Raw genomic sequence first — 14,925 nt, 5'->3', positions numbered from 1 at the left:
TTGAGCGTTGACCTATGAACCAGGAGGTTGCTCCTCGATTCCTGGTCAGGGCACATGCCCAGGTTGCAGGCTCGATCCCCAGTGGGGGCGGGGGGGTGCAGGAGGCAGCAAATCAATGATTCTCCCTCATCAATGATGTCATTGATCTCTCATCATTCTATCTCTCTCTCCCTCTCCCTTCCTCTCTGAAATCAATAATATATATATATATATATATATATAAAGAGGTCACTTGAAACTAAAATCTGGATTAGCAGGAGTTTATCATAAGGGCTCAGAGAGTACCAGAAAGAACAATGTACAACATACGCAAAGGTGCTATTCATTGCATGAAGCTGGGAAAATAGCAAGTGGACTGGGTCATACAGGGCCCTGTGGGACTTGTTAGAAATACTTCAAAGCTTAAGGATGGGGAAGCCACAGTACCTTAAAAGAAACCTTGGCAACAATCTTATGGCCATCATCATCACCATCATCATCAACAACACCAACAGTGCATTTTCAGTATGTACTATAATCGGTCAACTCTACAGAAAATTGTTCAACTCAACAGAAACTCATATATTTCAGATACTCATCACAGAATTTGTTGAATGCAATGCATGACCCAAGCATGCACTAGGTCCCTGCCCTCATTTCCCCCCAGGAACTTCAGTGAGCTAAAAATTAGTAACAATCACTACAGGAAAAAAAAACAAACAAACAAAAAAAAACAAGCAAATACAGGGCATTCCTTACAATGACAAATCCCACTCTTGAGATCCCAACTCATCCAAAAATATCAGTTCAAACAAATTCTGCTTAGGGCCTTCAAATTCATTCATTTAATAAATAATTATTAGTGCCTCCCATGATGAAGGCACTGCTATAGAGCTAAGGGTATGGCCATAAACTAAACACATGTTCCTAGTAGAAGAAAAGGATTATGAGTGAGCTATATCATCTGAGCTATGATTACAGGGTTATAAGGGTGAGGCTGATGTCTGGATTCAACTCCAGTAGCCCTAAGACAAGTCAAAACTGGTCTTAATATTGAACTAAAAAAAAAAAAATTTGAAGTCATAATATTGAAAGAAAAAAAAATCAACAGAATATATACACTATGATTTCATTTATGTAAAGCTTAATATCACACTAAACTAACAAATTGTTTAAGCAAGGAAAGGACAAAGAAGATTCAAGAGAGGAGTTATGGAGTGGGGTCTGGATCAGTAGGGAATGTAATTAGAGCAAGGCACAGGAGAGCTTCCTGGGTATTGATCACGTCTGTTTTTAAATTTTATTTTTCAGTTACAGTTGACATACAATATTACATTAGTTTCAGGTATACTGGTCACTTAACTTAGGTGATGGATACATGAGAATCAACTTACTGTTCTTAAAGCTACACCTATATATACACATGTACATATATGGCCTCTATTTAAAATTGTGTTGTTATTTAAATGTATAATCATGCTTTTTATTTAATGAACTAGAGGCCCGGTGAACGAAATTCATGCATGGGAGGGGGGGGGTCTCTCAGCCTGGCTTGTACCCTCTCCAATCTGGGACCCTTCAGGGGATGTCCACAGGGATCTGGCCTAAACCGGCAGTCGACATGCCTCTAGCAATCTGGGACTGCTGGCTCTTAACCGCTAGCCTGCCTGCCTGCCTGATAGCCCCTAACCCCTCTGCCGACCTGCCTGATAGCCCCTAACCACCTCTGCCTGCCTGATCACCCCTAACCACCTCTGCCTGCCTGCCTGATTGCCCCAACTGCCTCTGCCTCAGCCCTGCACCTGGGACCCAGGCTTCCCTCCCTCTGGCCAGCCCCATGCAACCAGGACGCTGATCTCTGGATTCAACTCCAGTAGCCCTAAGACAAGTCAAAACTGGGACCACAGGGTGGGTGGCTTTTCTTCATCTCCCAGGTGGCAGGCTTTTCTCCATCTCCCAGGCCACAGCCACAGGCGCTGGTGCCTAGGACCATGGGCACGCGGCTTTGCCTGGGCCTGGCTTTGTCAGGAAGGATGTCCGGTCTAATTAGCATACTACTCTTTTATTAGTATAGATAACATTCTTACATGAGTATATCTCACTTCATATCCTATAGTCAAAATATAAATGTCACTTAAGTTTTTGCCTCAATGTATGTACTTGTGAAGTAAAAATATTTCTGATGAGAGCCATGAAAAAAACTTTTTGAAAAGATGGTATTTTATATAGATTCTGGAACCTTCTGATAATACCACCTTAGGATTCATGTCTCAGAAGTAACAACACATTTGTATACATGTTTTATTACTCCAATAAGTAAATGGCCTAAAATTGAAAAGGAGCCTAGTCTAATAATAAATTCTTAAAATTACCTATATTATCTGCATAGAGATAATGTTATAGCAAAGTCTTCATACAACTTAAGGTGTTTAGTACAATAAAATAACTAAAAATTCTGTTTTGCTCTTAAAGATCTTACCTATTTTCATAGTGGGCTTCAAATGAATAAGAAGCCTTAGTATCCATCTATCCATTACCTTATTCCCTTATTCAATAAAAAGTTATCAAGTTCCCCCACTGTGTCTTACATTATACTCAGTGTGTGTAGCATTGTTATTTCAAACCAACAAAAACCGAATACCTGTAGCACTGTTCCTTTCTCTGTCTACAGAGACCACTACTTGGTGGGAAGGAGATAAGAGAATATTCAACATATAAATAAATATTTTCCACAGCCATAAGAAGACACTCATTTATATTAAACTAGAGGCCCCGTGCACTAAATTCGTGCACTGGGGGAGGGGGGGGTCCTTCAGCCCAGCCTGCACCCTCTCGTAGTCCGGGAGCCCTTGGGGGATGTCTGACTGCCGCTTCGTCTCCTGCCACCACCGTTGTGCTCGCCAGCTGTGAGCCTGGCTTCTGGCTGAGCGGCGCTCTCATTGCGGGAGCACACTGACCACCAGGGGGCAGCTCCTGCATTGAGCATCTGCCCTCTAGTGGTCAGTGTGCATCATAGCAACCAGTCTTTCCACTGTTCGATCTATTTGCATATTAGCCTTTTATTATATAGGATTTCTCCCCTTTAGAAAAAGCCTCCTGCAACAGTATTTTGGGACAATAAATTCCATTGTTACTAACACTTATATTACCGTAAGAACTGTAAATAATTCTAATTTATATATGAATTACTATTACAATCAGCAACAGAAATGAGAAATTCACTGTGTACAAGTTGAAAATATTTTCTAACCAATGGGTTTGGAAAGAGTAGTAAATGTTTGAGATAACAATAAATGTATAAATGGGGCTGAATACAATTTAATGAAAATACATATAATTTGAAAAGGAAATCTGAATTCAAGGGCAAAGAAGAGATGTTACTCTACCCTCCTCTAAATGAAAGATGGACCCAGACAACTCACCCTCTGGGAGTTTCCTAATAGTTTTAAACTGTCCAGTGATTAATTCTGAATTCCACTGGAATATACATTTCTATAGTCTTCCATTATACATAATCTACCATTCGCTATGTCACCACAATTCAATGTAGGTAATATAAGGAGGTATGTAACATATACTGTATTTAATATCCTACCTAATAATAGACAAATATGCAAATTGACCGCACCTTCGCTACGCCCAAGACACGCCCACCAGCCAAGCCACACCCACCAGCCAATCAGGACGAATATGCAAATTACCCCAACAAAGATGGCGGCTAATTTGCATATCAAGACAGCCTAGAAAGAAGCCAAGAGCTGCAGAAGGGAGCAAAGCTGCAGAGAAGCAAGCAAGCCAGGGGGAGGAGAAGGGAGGAGCGGAGGCGGGGCCGGGGGAGAAGGAAGGAGAGCGGGCTGGCGGAGAAGGCGGAGCGGGGGAGAAGGGAAAAGCAGGCGGGCCGGGGGAGAAGGGAGGAGCGGAGGCGGGCCTGGGGGAGAAGGGAAAAGCAGGCGGGCTGGCAGAGAAGGCAGGCCAGGGGAGAAGGAAGGAGAGCGGGCTGGCGGAGAAGTTAGAAAAGCAGGGGGGCTGGCGGAGAACGCGGGGCGGGGGACAAGGGAGGAGAGCAGGCAGGGCTGGGTAGAGTGCAGCAGGAAACCCTATTGCAGGATTTTTCCTGCAATGGGAACGCTAGTAGTTACATAATATAGGATGAGATGGAACATTTGATGTCAACTTTTCAAATTCCCTTATTATTATAGATGCAGAAAGTGAAACCTAAGTTTCCTCAGCTAGCTTGGGGCAGAGCCACGACCTGATGTCAAGACTCCTAATTTTCCATGCAGTTCTATTTCCTTTAAACATGTACCCTCTTCAAAGGATGAATAAATTCAACAACATCCTTTAAAGAAATCCAATATTGTAATTTAGAGTGAGAAGGAGCATTCAATGTTCCTCCTCTCTCCTTTCTAGAGTCAGGAGGAGGAGGTGTGACTAACCCAAAAACACGTGGCCTCATTTAGGAACTGCCTATCTAGGCAATCAAGAGCTCTTCGTGTGCAGAATGCAAACACTCAGTGGAAACTAAGATTCATGCTTGGTGGCTGGCTGGCGTTTAATACAGGTGGCATTTAGAGAGGGAGGGAGAGAGAGAGAGAGAGAGAGAGAGAGAGAGAGAGAGGGAGGGAGGGAGGAAGGGGGGAGAGAGAGAGAGAGAGAGAGAGAGAGAGAGAGAGAGAGAGAGAGACTGCATAATGAAATTCTAGGTTTTCCTAGAGAGCCTTATCTGGAAAACACATGACCAGAGAAATGATCTCCTGTGAATACTGGATGATGGGAAAGAGATCTTTTACGCTATCCTTGGCGCTGATCAACCTGCAACTAAGATCCAACTAACATAAAAGGAGCCTTAAAAACAGTGTGAAGCTTTCCCAAGTTCTTAACCAAAGAGTAGAACTCTTCTATGTCTGAAGGTCACCCAGTGGAGAAAACTAATGGCTTCAGTATTAATAGTCCAGGGTTTATTTTTCCCCTCCTTAGTTTCCGAGAGAACATGCACTTGCCAGCTTCAAAGGGAAGTAAGGTTCTTTGGTTTATCTGTCCATCCTTCGTTCTGTCTGTTCTTCTTTCCTCCCTCACCCATGTGCTTGCTTCCTTCGGCTTTCTCTCTCATTCATGCCGTCACTGAGGAAACCTCCTACACACTCCAGCCAAGAGATAAGGACCCCTCAAGAGTGCCTCCCTGGTGGTCATCATCCCCAACCTCCCCCATGCTTGGGGAGTCCAGCTGAAGTGGTTCCGAGCGAGAAGCCACAACTCCCCCATGGCCACACCATCTTTCAAATGGGCTTTTCCTCAAGGATTGCTGCTGTGTAGTGTTGTCAATTAAAAAAAGGTATCAAAACTATGGCCCTGGCAGATTCATTTAGCTATGTTCTCCTTCTTAAAAACAAAACAAAACTCAAGGGCAGATTTTTGACAAAAGACATTCTGCGTGGTCAAGATAAGCATTTATTTGCCAAAGAACTAATTGATGGTTTCACCTGCCTGAGAAACTCCAAGGGAACAGAAATTAGGAGGATGGTTCCTCAGACAAGCAGCCTCACCTTATCATGAAGGGAGCTTGGCTTCCCAGCAGAACTTTAACCCAAAGTCCTTTCTCTCTGCCTCCATGTTCCTGTTAGAATACACTTAGGTACATACATTAGGTGGTCAAGCCTAAGTAATCCTTCCAACCTTTTTCATCTCATGGCACACATAAGCTACTAAAATTCTGCGACAGACCAGAAAATATATTTTTTGCCAACCTGACAAAAAACTAGGTACAATTTTGATTCATTCACACCAGATGGCTATTGTTGTGTTGGCTATGTCATTTTTTTATTTGACAATCTAACGGAAACGATGTCAGGTATTGTATATTTTACAAATTCTTGCAGCACATCAGTGTGCCAAGGCACATCGGTTGAAAATTGCTATTCTAGAAAGTTCTCTAGTTGGCTGTGAGCCTCCGGGGCACTGTTTGAACAGCAGCCGTCTGGGCCTCACTCAAGAAATCTGCATTTTTAATAAGTGTCCCAGGTGTTTCTGAGACAGGTGTTTCTTACACTAAGAGTGAGTGCGAGAAACACTCCATGAGAAAGTTACGAAGAATTCCCATTTCAAAAATAAAGACAAGAGGAAAATTTGCTTTGGGGCAAGAATTTGCTCAGGAATCCAATTTGCCCTCCCATTTGAAACGACCAAAAAAAAAAAAAAGTGGGAGGGGGAAAACAGACAAAATATATGAAACACTGATTTTCAAAGACACTTGGGCATTACTCAAGGTAGGTCAGCAATCCCTGAGAGATGGGTGAGTGCTGTGATGTCCGCTCACTGCCGTGAGTTTCTAGGCCGAGGAGCAGGAAGGATGGATCCTGGTGACTTACCTGAGTTGAGGAGATAGAATTCAGAGTCCAACCAGAAGACCAAAGAGGCCTAAGTTGGCAGGACTGAGTGGGGGGACTACAGCTTGCAGAGAGAATGCTGACCATCAGAGGACCCCTGCCTGGAGTCTCCAGCTCAGGGCCACTGGGGCACGCGTGAGGAACCCTGGACCAGGAACAAGCCATAGAAAGGACAAGCGGGAACAGAGTCCTGTGCTCACACAAGGCCAGAATGACACCTGGTCCCACCAACCATACTGGAAAACCTCAAGTTCGTGGGTATCGGGTCCTCAGAAGGGCTTTGCCTCGGTTGCAGAGAATAATTAATCCTAGGCTAAATGCTGCTCTGGTTCTAACAAGTCTTAAAAGCAAGCCCCAAAAGGATCAAACGGATTGGAAGTTATTTAACTGGCAGACCTAGGAATAAAAAAGTGGTGAGTTTGGTATGATCCAAATAGCTCACGTGGTATGATCCAAATAGCTAACTGGGATCTGAAGGATTTCATTTTCTTTCATGCTTGCCCTTTAAATTATTGTGTACCTTTTTTTCTTTAGAAATGTACTTAACAAAAACATGGTTTAAATTTTATTTTAAAAGACAAGTTAGTCTTTGTACAGTTTAATGGGTGACACATGGAATTCCAATGCACTTTAGCTTCAGGATGCAGCACACAGTATCCTCCATTAGGGGGTGCTATAAGGCTAGTAAATGCGACACTCCTCTGCTCTTTAAAAATAGACTAATTCGTAAAAGAGAACACCTGCTAGCAACCTGTTTCATCTCTTTTGCCCCCAGTGCCTTTGATCTCTACAAAAATAATGCAGAAACAAATGAATCTTGGCATAGAACAAATGATGTCTGTCAGTACCATTTTCCTTCCATTCATTGCAATAAACATGCATTGAAGGCCGTTGATGACTGTCAGTCATCATTCCTGGATGCAGGCCAAGGATCAGGAAGGATGGATGGCTAAGGCACCCTCTCCAACCAATAAGTCAAACTGATATTCATTCTCTCTCTCTCTCTCTCTCTCTCTCTCTCTCTCTCTCCCTCCCCCCTCCTCCCATCTCTCCCCCCCATCCCTTTTTTTCATTATAAATGAAGCTCACCTTTATAAAATGACATTTAATTAGGGCTATTGAAGAAAAAATATAAAAAACTGAGTTGGGAATTGAGTATGGGAGGAGAACCTGTTAAATATAAGATGCCATCTTTTCATTATTGTACATTTCACAGGCTCATACATCTTTTTAGAATATGCTAGTGAACCTAAAATTCAAAAAGCATTTTTATTGTGGAAAGTTATTTTTTAAAGCAAAAAAATTAGAGATTTAATATATCAAAGCTCAAGTCCTTTCACATATTTCTTGAGCTTTAGGTTTGAGGAGACAATTGCCATCAAGAGACAGGTAAGCCGTGGTGGATGGGGAAGGAGAAGAGGAAGCAGTGTGTGAGTGAGGGGTGAGAATATGAGTGAATCCTGATGGTCTGGTTGGAGCTCTGGGGTCCTAAAAGCCCTGGGAGGAAGAGCCAGCCACAGACACCCCCTCTGTGGGAGCCGAGTCTCCCTTGGGACTTGAGTTGGTTTCTGCTTCGTTTCCGGCATTTGCAGCACAAAATCAAGTGCTACATTTTCAATGGGATCAATGAAGTGTTGTATCACATATTTTAAAGTCAGAGGCAAAAGCAACTATTTAAAAAGAGGAAGATTACACACAGGGATTAGTATCACAGTTTTATTTCAGTGACATCTTTAGTAGAATGGAAGGATGGAAATAGGGTGAATAATTCAAGTCGAGGCAGTTGGTTAACAATTCAAGCTAAGGAGGTTTCAGGCAGCAAACAAATAAGAATAGTAGCTAACGCCAGGGGCTAGGCACTGTTCGCTATGCTGTAAATGTAATCTCACATTCAATCCTTACAACCAACCCAGGAGTGAAGTGCTATGTGTTACTCTTGTCTTACAGATGAGGAAATTGAGGCCCAGATACATTAGCCATCTTGCTCAAGGTCACAGAACTAATACACAATGGACTAGGGCTGTAGGGAATGGAACTGAGGCTGCTCAGAACGGGAGGCATAGGAAGACCTCTCCGGAGGGGAACATGGGGATCATTTCAAAGATGAGAAAGTACATTAGAGCAGTCAAATGGGAAAGAATACAGAATCCTTAAATGCTGAGCTACAGAAACAGAAATATCTAAAATGCAGCTTTGGTTCCCAGGTGTGACTAAGGACCAAAGAGTTAGAATCCTATTTTCTCTCTCCACCACTTCAGCTGTTTCTAAGTCAGGACCCACACCATGATTCCAAAGCACGTGCCGATGATAACCATGCTTACAGCTGCCATTGGCCGAGCTCTCTACAGGGCCAAGCGCTGTGTGTAACACTGTGCATCTCCCCACTGAATCTCCTCCACCTGAACCCCTCCCCATCCCACCGGCATACCATTCTCTTTTGTAGCAATTATTGACTGTAGTTAATTTATGTTTGCAATGTTGACTCCCTGTTAGATTTTAAATTCCATGAAATAATTCATAGATGTGGCTCTGGCTTCAGCAACTAACAGAGCATGATGTCTATGAAGCACATGAAAGAGTGAATAGATGAAGAAATGTAAACAATGGATGAATATCCAAGAAGAAAATACCACACAAAAAAATTACTGGTTATTTAGTGACATTATGTATGATTTTTATTCACTTATTTGAATGTTTCTACACATTAAATATTGGCAATAGTGAGCATGTATTCCTTTCTATGTATAAATATATATCTAGTAATGGGCAAAAGGCCCCCAAAATTTGGAAACTCGCTTTCATTTATGTGGAATGGGTTTTTTAAAAAAATTATTCCCTTAGAAATGAAGAATTAAATTGCCTTAAAAATTAAGTAATAAGGAAATATGCCTCATTTATTCCAAAATAACTAGAAATCAGTATTTTGTGTGTGTGGAATTCCTTCTGGCAAAATGTGGGTCCAAATGCTTGACTTCTCCATGGAAATCAGGAGCACCCTAGGCAGACAACACTCACACACGACCCACATGGATGTGTGATCCGGATAGCACAGGACTGGGGCCTGTGAAGCTGCGTAGGCCAGACTGTGAAAGTCAGCCAGTCCCCAGCCTTCCCATGCGATAGAGAAAATGAGTCCCCTTTTTGTTTGCTGAGCCACCTCAATCCACTGGAGAGCATTTTCGGATACTGTTGTCTCCTCTTAAACACACACAAACACACAAACACACACACACACACACACACACACACCTTTCTAGTCAGTTTTTTAAAATATCTTTATTGTTGAAAGTATTACATATGTCCTCCTTTTCCCCCCATTGGCCCCTTCTAGCCTGCCGCCACCCCCTCCCCGCCCCAGGCCTTCACAAACCATACAAGGTCTTTGGTTAATCACCTCCCACCCACCCACCCTCCCCCACCTTCCCTCCGAGATTCCACAGTCTGTTTCATGCTGCTATGTCTCTGGAACTATTTTGTTCATCAGTTTATTTTGATCATTAGATTCCATATATGAGTGAGATCATGTGATTCTTGTTTTCTCTGACTGGCTTATTTCACTTAGCATAATACTCTCCAGGTCCCTCCATGCTGTCTCAAATCCTTCTTTTTTTACTGCTGCATAGTATTCCATGGTATAAATGTACCACAGTTTTTTTATCCACTCATCTATTGATGGGCACTTGGGCTGTTTCCAGATCTTAGCTTTGTACATTGTGCTGCTATAAACAGAGGGGTGCATACATTCTTTCTGATTTGTGTTTCTAGTTTCTTAGGATATATTCCTAGAAGTGGGATCACTGGGTCAAATGGCAGTTCCATACTTAATTTCCTGAGGAAACTCCAGGCTGCACCAGTCTGCATTCCCACCCTCAGTGTCCTAGGTTTCCCTTTTCTCCACATCCTCGCCAGCATTTGTCATGATTTGTTGATGGTAGCCATTCTGACAGGTGTGAGGTGATACCTCATTGTTGTCTGAATTCACATCTCTCTGATGATTAGTGCTAGTCACTTTTTAGATGTTTCATATCCCTAAGAACTCATATGGCGATAATCATTCCCAAAGATGTTTAGAAGAGTTCTGTCATACCACCTCCAGAGAATGCACATTATTTTACACTATTTAATTTTATTTTTAATCTATAGGAATTGAAAATTGAAGCCAAATAATATTTTTGATTAAGTGAATTATGTCAACATCCCATGTGGACAAACTCTTTAAAAAGGGGATTTGTTATAACCTAAGTTTTCACCTAGCAACCACGACAAGCAGCTGCTTCTACCATCACCTATAAATATGCTTTGGCCTGGAGCCTCACAGCCCTGTCATTCTCCATGAGTGACTAATGGTCTCATGCTCTCTGTTGGTAGCGAACATCTGTTGATGGTTAAGTCCTGCCGAATTTTTCTTAGAAAGGTCAGTCAGTATCCAGTTACAGATTTTAACATTTCTTAGCACAATGTGTTAGAATTTCTTTTAATCCTGTGGACACATAATATGTTCTTCCTTCTCTCTGTGTGTGTGTGTGTGTGTGTGTGTGTGTGTGTGTGTGTGTGTAGAGAACAAAATAAAAACAGGTTTGTGTCTCTGCACAAACACAGCATTAGAACCATGACAAAGCAAATAAGATGTGTCAACTGGAGATTAAAATAAGCAAACGCAAGATTAAGAAATTACATAGCCCTCCACTTGAAGCTGTCACTTTCTCAGACCTCGTGAGCAACTCTTCCCAAGGCCAGGGACCAGGAGGCACCAGCTAAGTGCTGGCTTTTTCTACTCCAAGCAGTTGAGCCCCATCTCCCTCAGGGAAACTTGGGGTTCTATGTAGGTGGCTCTCTCTCTCTCTCTCTTTGCCCCCTCTCTCCATCTCTCCCTCCCTCTCTCTTTTCATACTGTTTTAAACAAATCAGAGAGCAGTCACTTTGTGAAACTGCCCCTGTGTCCCCTCCATCTCAGTCTGTGCACTGCCACTTCCCAGGAGCACAGACCATCACTTATCCACCTAGACGATTTGGAAGGTTGGCACTCAACCGCCATCACGTTACTTCTTATGTTATTCTGGTTTCTATGAACAGATGCCAGTTAGAAGTTATTTTCCAGACTTTTCAATTTTGTTAACTTTTCCACAACTAGACTGTCATAAAGGCAGGGCAAGAACAATTTAAATTCCATTACTAGCTCAGAACAAGCGCCCACTTGACCTGCAGATTAAACACCCTTTCGTTTGTGAATGCCAAGATTTGCTTCAATCACTCTCCCCGATGGAAGAAAAGGTTTCTACCTTATCCCTGAAGGACGGATAATATCTGAGAGTCAGGAAACATTTCTCCAGGAAATCAGATATTATTATTGTGAAGCAAGTTGACTAATTTGGACATAAGCCTTTCTTTGCATTCTACTTGGGACCACAATTTCCAATGAAGTACAATCCAGGATTTACTGTAATTGGAGTCAAAAGTAATTGTTCCCTTTTCACACCTTTGGCCTAGTTATGTGAAACGCACACTTCTGTGACAATACTAAAGGGCATATTTCTTACAGAGTAAATTTCATCAACAATAAGGCTCCTAATTTTGTTTCTCAGAGACTTTACCCATTTCATGGGTCTGTACAGGTACATACAACCCAGAGACTGAATGGTCAAGTTCCTCCAAAGTGTTTTTATTATAAATGTCTATTAAAATGTCTTTTGTCTGAAGACTCTGTCATCAGTCTTTGTTGATAAGAAGATGCCCTGGAATATGGCAGATATAGAGTCAATGACCATCAGTTATTGAGGTAGTCATTCAAGATGCTGGACTGTTCAATTATAGGCTACATTCCCACTTTAGTTCTTTTAAGAATGTATCTCTCATTTTTTTTCATTTTCAAGCCAGCCACGGAATGTGGCATTTAAAGGAACACACCTTACCAAGAGGATCATCCTTTTCAGTCAAAAGAAATGGGAATCTCCTTAGGATGAGTCAATGCTTCCCAAACTCGCCATCAGCCTCCCTCAAAAGCAGATTTTAAGAATAAGCTATTGTGTGGATGTTGCGTGTTAGTGGTAAATTACTACAACACAATACTCCATAACAGCATGCAGGGATGATGGGTATGTATCTGGGGTTGTGGAGGGCACAAACGAGAAAGGGATATGTGACAGTGTGGGTAGAAATGGATGCAGGTCTGTGAAATGTGTGACTGTGAAGAAGTCTTGCTTAGGGAAGGTGTGCAGAGGTTGATATTACTATAGAGTGAGGTCAAATTTCAAAAGAAGTTATTTCTCCTAGTAATAGGTTCTTTAGGAAAATAAAATTATAAAAATTAATTAATACAGCCTGTCTGATTTAGAGAGAATTTCTATAGAAATGCATTTCCCCCACTTTGTCATATTCACAGAATGAAAACAGGAATGTGTCTAATAATGAACTGAAAAGGAATCAGCCGGCCTTCAATGCATTTCTAATCACCATGGTAACAGTCATTGTGTGTTTTATATATGGAGATTGAGTTTCTGAAAACAATTATTTAAAGAGTTCCTCCAACATTTCATTTCTGTTCACATTACTGATTTTCTCAGAAAACCTTATTCTTCAAAGTTAGTATTCCTTGCCTCAGAGAGGGCACAAAAATTACTATTCCTTTGTGAAATGAATGCCATTCAGTGGATATAAATGCAACCTGAATGATCTTGGCTCACTGTTGTGCAGTGGAGAGTCTGCCCATCTATACCTCCTTTACTCTTACCTGTGGCAGGTATTCCTCTCTACCTCTAGAGCTCAAGTTCCTGTCATTGGTGTTCAGGAGAACCTATCAGCTGCCAGATGTGCTTTATGTGTGAGAAAACTGCCAATATTGGACATACCAGAGACCTGCTTGCCCAATATTCTAGCCATTTCTTGGAAGTCACCTTCACTAAATCAGATATCACAGGAAAGCAATGCATGTTGTTCACACCTACCACCTCCCTTGGGCACAATGTTAACTCCATATCCCTTACTCCTTTCACCTCAATCATTATTTACTGGACTTGCTAGTTAGTAAAAATTCAAATGTCCTCTTGTTTATTACACAGTTTATGATTGCTTCATTTTCTGCTTGTGCTCTATAATTCAGTTGCATGAAATAGACTTGGTAAGATCCTCTGGTGAGATGAAACAGCTTTTTGATCAACCTCATTTAGTTTTCCTAGAAGAGAACCATCCAGAACCACAAAGACAAAACTACTGCGAAATAGTGTTTTAACTAGGCCTGGACATTCTAAGGGTGTCTCCACCCAGCTAAGTAGATCAGTTAAGTGGTGCTAAACATCTTATCCTGAGCTACTTGGGGGAGCTCACAACCCTAGGTGAGTCTTCAGGGAACTGAGCACAACCAAAATGGAACCTCGGAGCCAGATGGCCAAAGAAAAGCACCTACTATTAAGCAACACAATGACTATTTTAAACAAACACACAATGAAAGACAGAGACACATCCTTTAATCGTTATCTTCCAGTACATTCTATGCTTAAGAGTTATATTTTGATCAGAACCCAATCTATTATGCCTATTTTTCTCTCTTTTTTTCTAGCTCATGTAAGCATAATGCATTTTCAAGAAATGGAAAAAATATTGGATTCTTTATTATAAAAGGCAATTGTTTTTAAAGTTAGATATATGCCATTGCTTCTCTTGTCATAAACAAAAGCCTTCTAATCTATGTAGTCTTTAACTAAACTATCCACTTCTAACATGGTTTGAATGATCCCTGTACATACCACAGCCAGCAGGCACCCCAGGCACTAAGTATAATTAGGTTCACTTAAAAATGAAGTTCATTTGGAATAGGTAATCAAAGAGGTCAGGAATGAATCAATTCTGTGCATTCTGTCATGAATGGACTCTTTTGAATTATAAGAGCAAATACAAGTAATGTTCTTTTAACAAATTATGCTAAAGAATGTGGAGATATAATAATATGCAGAGGAGCAGCCCTGTGACCAAAGAAGTCACTCCATTCAGAGGTCTTTCTCGTCCCCAGGAGAACACTGGGTTTCCAGGTCTGTACAATAAGGAGCAGGACCAGACTGGCAGTGACCATTTCTGAATCATGCCACCCACCCTTTGAAATATCTCAGCAAACCAGAAGGTCTGTGGGCCCCAGGTTGCATACTGCTGGATGGGCTAATCAACACCTTCTGCTCAAGGATTTTGTCATCAGTAATCCATTCACATGCTTGCTTAAAAAGCTGAATTTAGGAAAACACTAACTAAGTCTTCTACTTTTATAAAATAAACCACATTTACTTTCTCATATAAAGAATGGATTTAGAAATTGATATTCATTTGACAGAGAAATATCTAAAGCTAGCAATATCCCTTAAAACATCCCAGAGATACTGATGGAAAAGAGGATCTTAGACAGTAGCTATCGGTGACACTTCAAGTCCTGATGGCCAGGTGTCAGATCTCAGACTGACAGAGGTTCCCCACAAACAGGCTTCCCAATAAGCTGAGAAAAGCCCAGGAACTTCCATTTTCTGAGGCTGTGAGGTTATTGAAAATGTAAAGTGTGAAACCCAGGTTATGACAAGGCTTGCAG

General features: G+C 41.6%; 1 protein-coding gene across 4 annotated transcripts in view; it reads right to left on the bottom strand.

The window, feature by feature from the left end:
• Nucleotides 1-14,925, bottom strand: part of RETREG1 (reticulophagy regulator 1) — a 101,764-nt gene that overhangs the window by 13,111 nt on the left and 73,728 nt on the right. The gene's annotated exons all lie outside the window — the stretch shown is intronic.

This window comes from Cnephaeus nilssonii, assembly GCF_951640355.1.
Source record: "Cnephaeus nilssonii genome assembly, chromosome: 2".
NCBI lineage: Eukaryota > Metazoa > Chordata > Mammalia > Chiroptera > Vespertilionidae > Cnephaeus > Cnephaeus nilssonii.
Note: the sequence above shows the minus strand (reverse complement) of the source record. Positions and strands in the feature narration are given on the sequence as shown.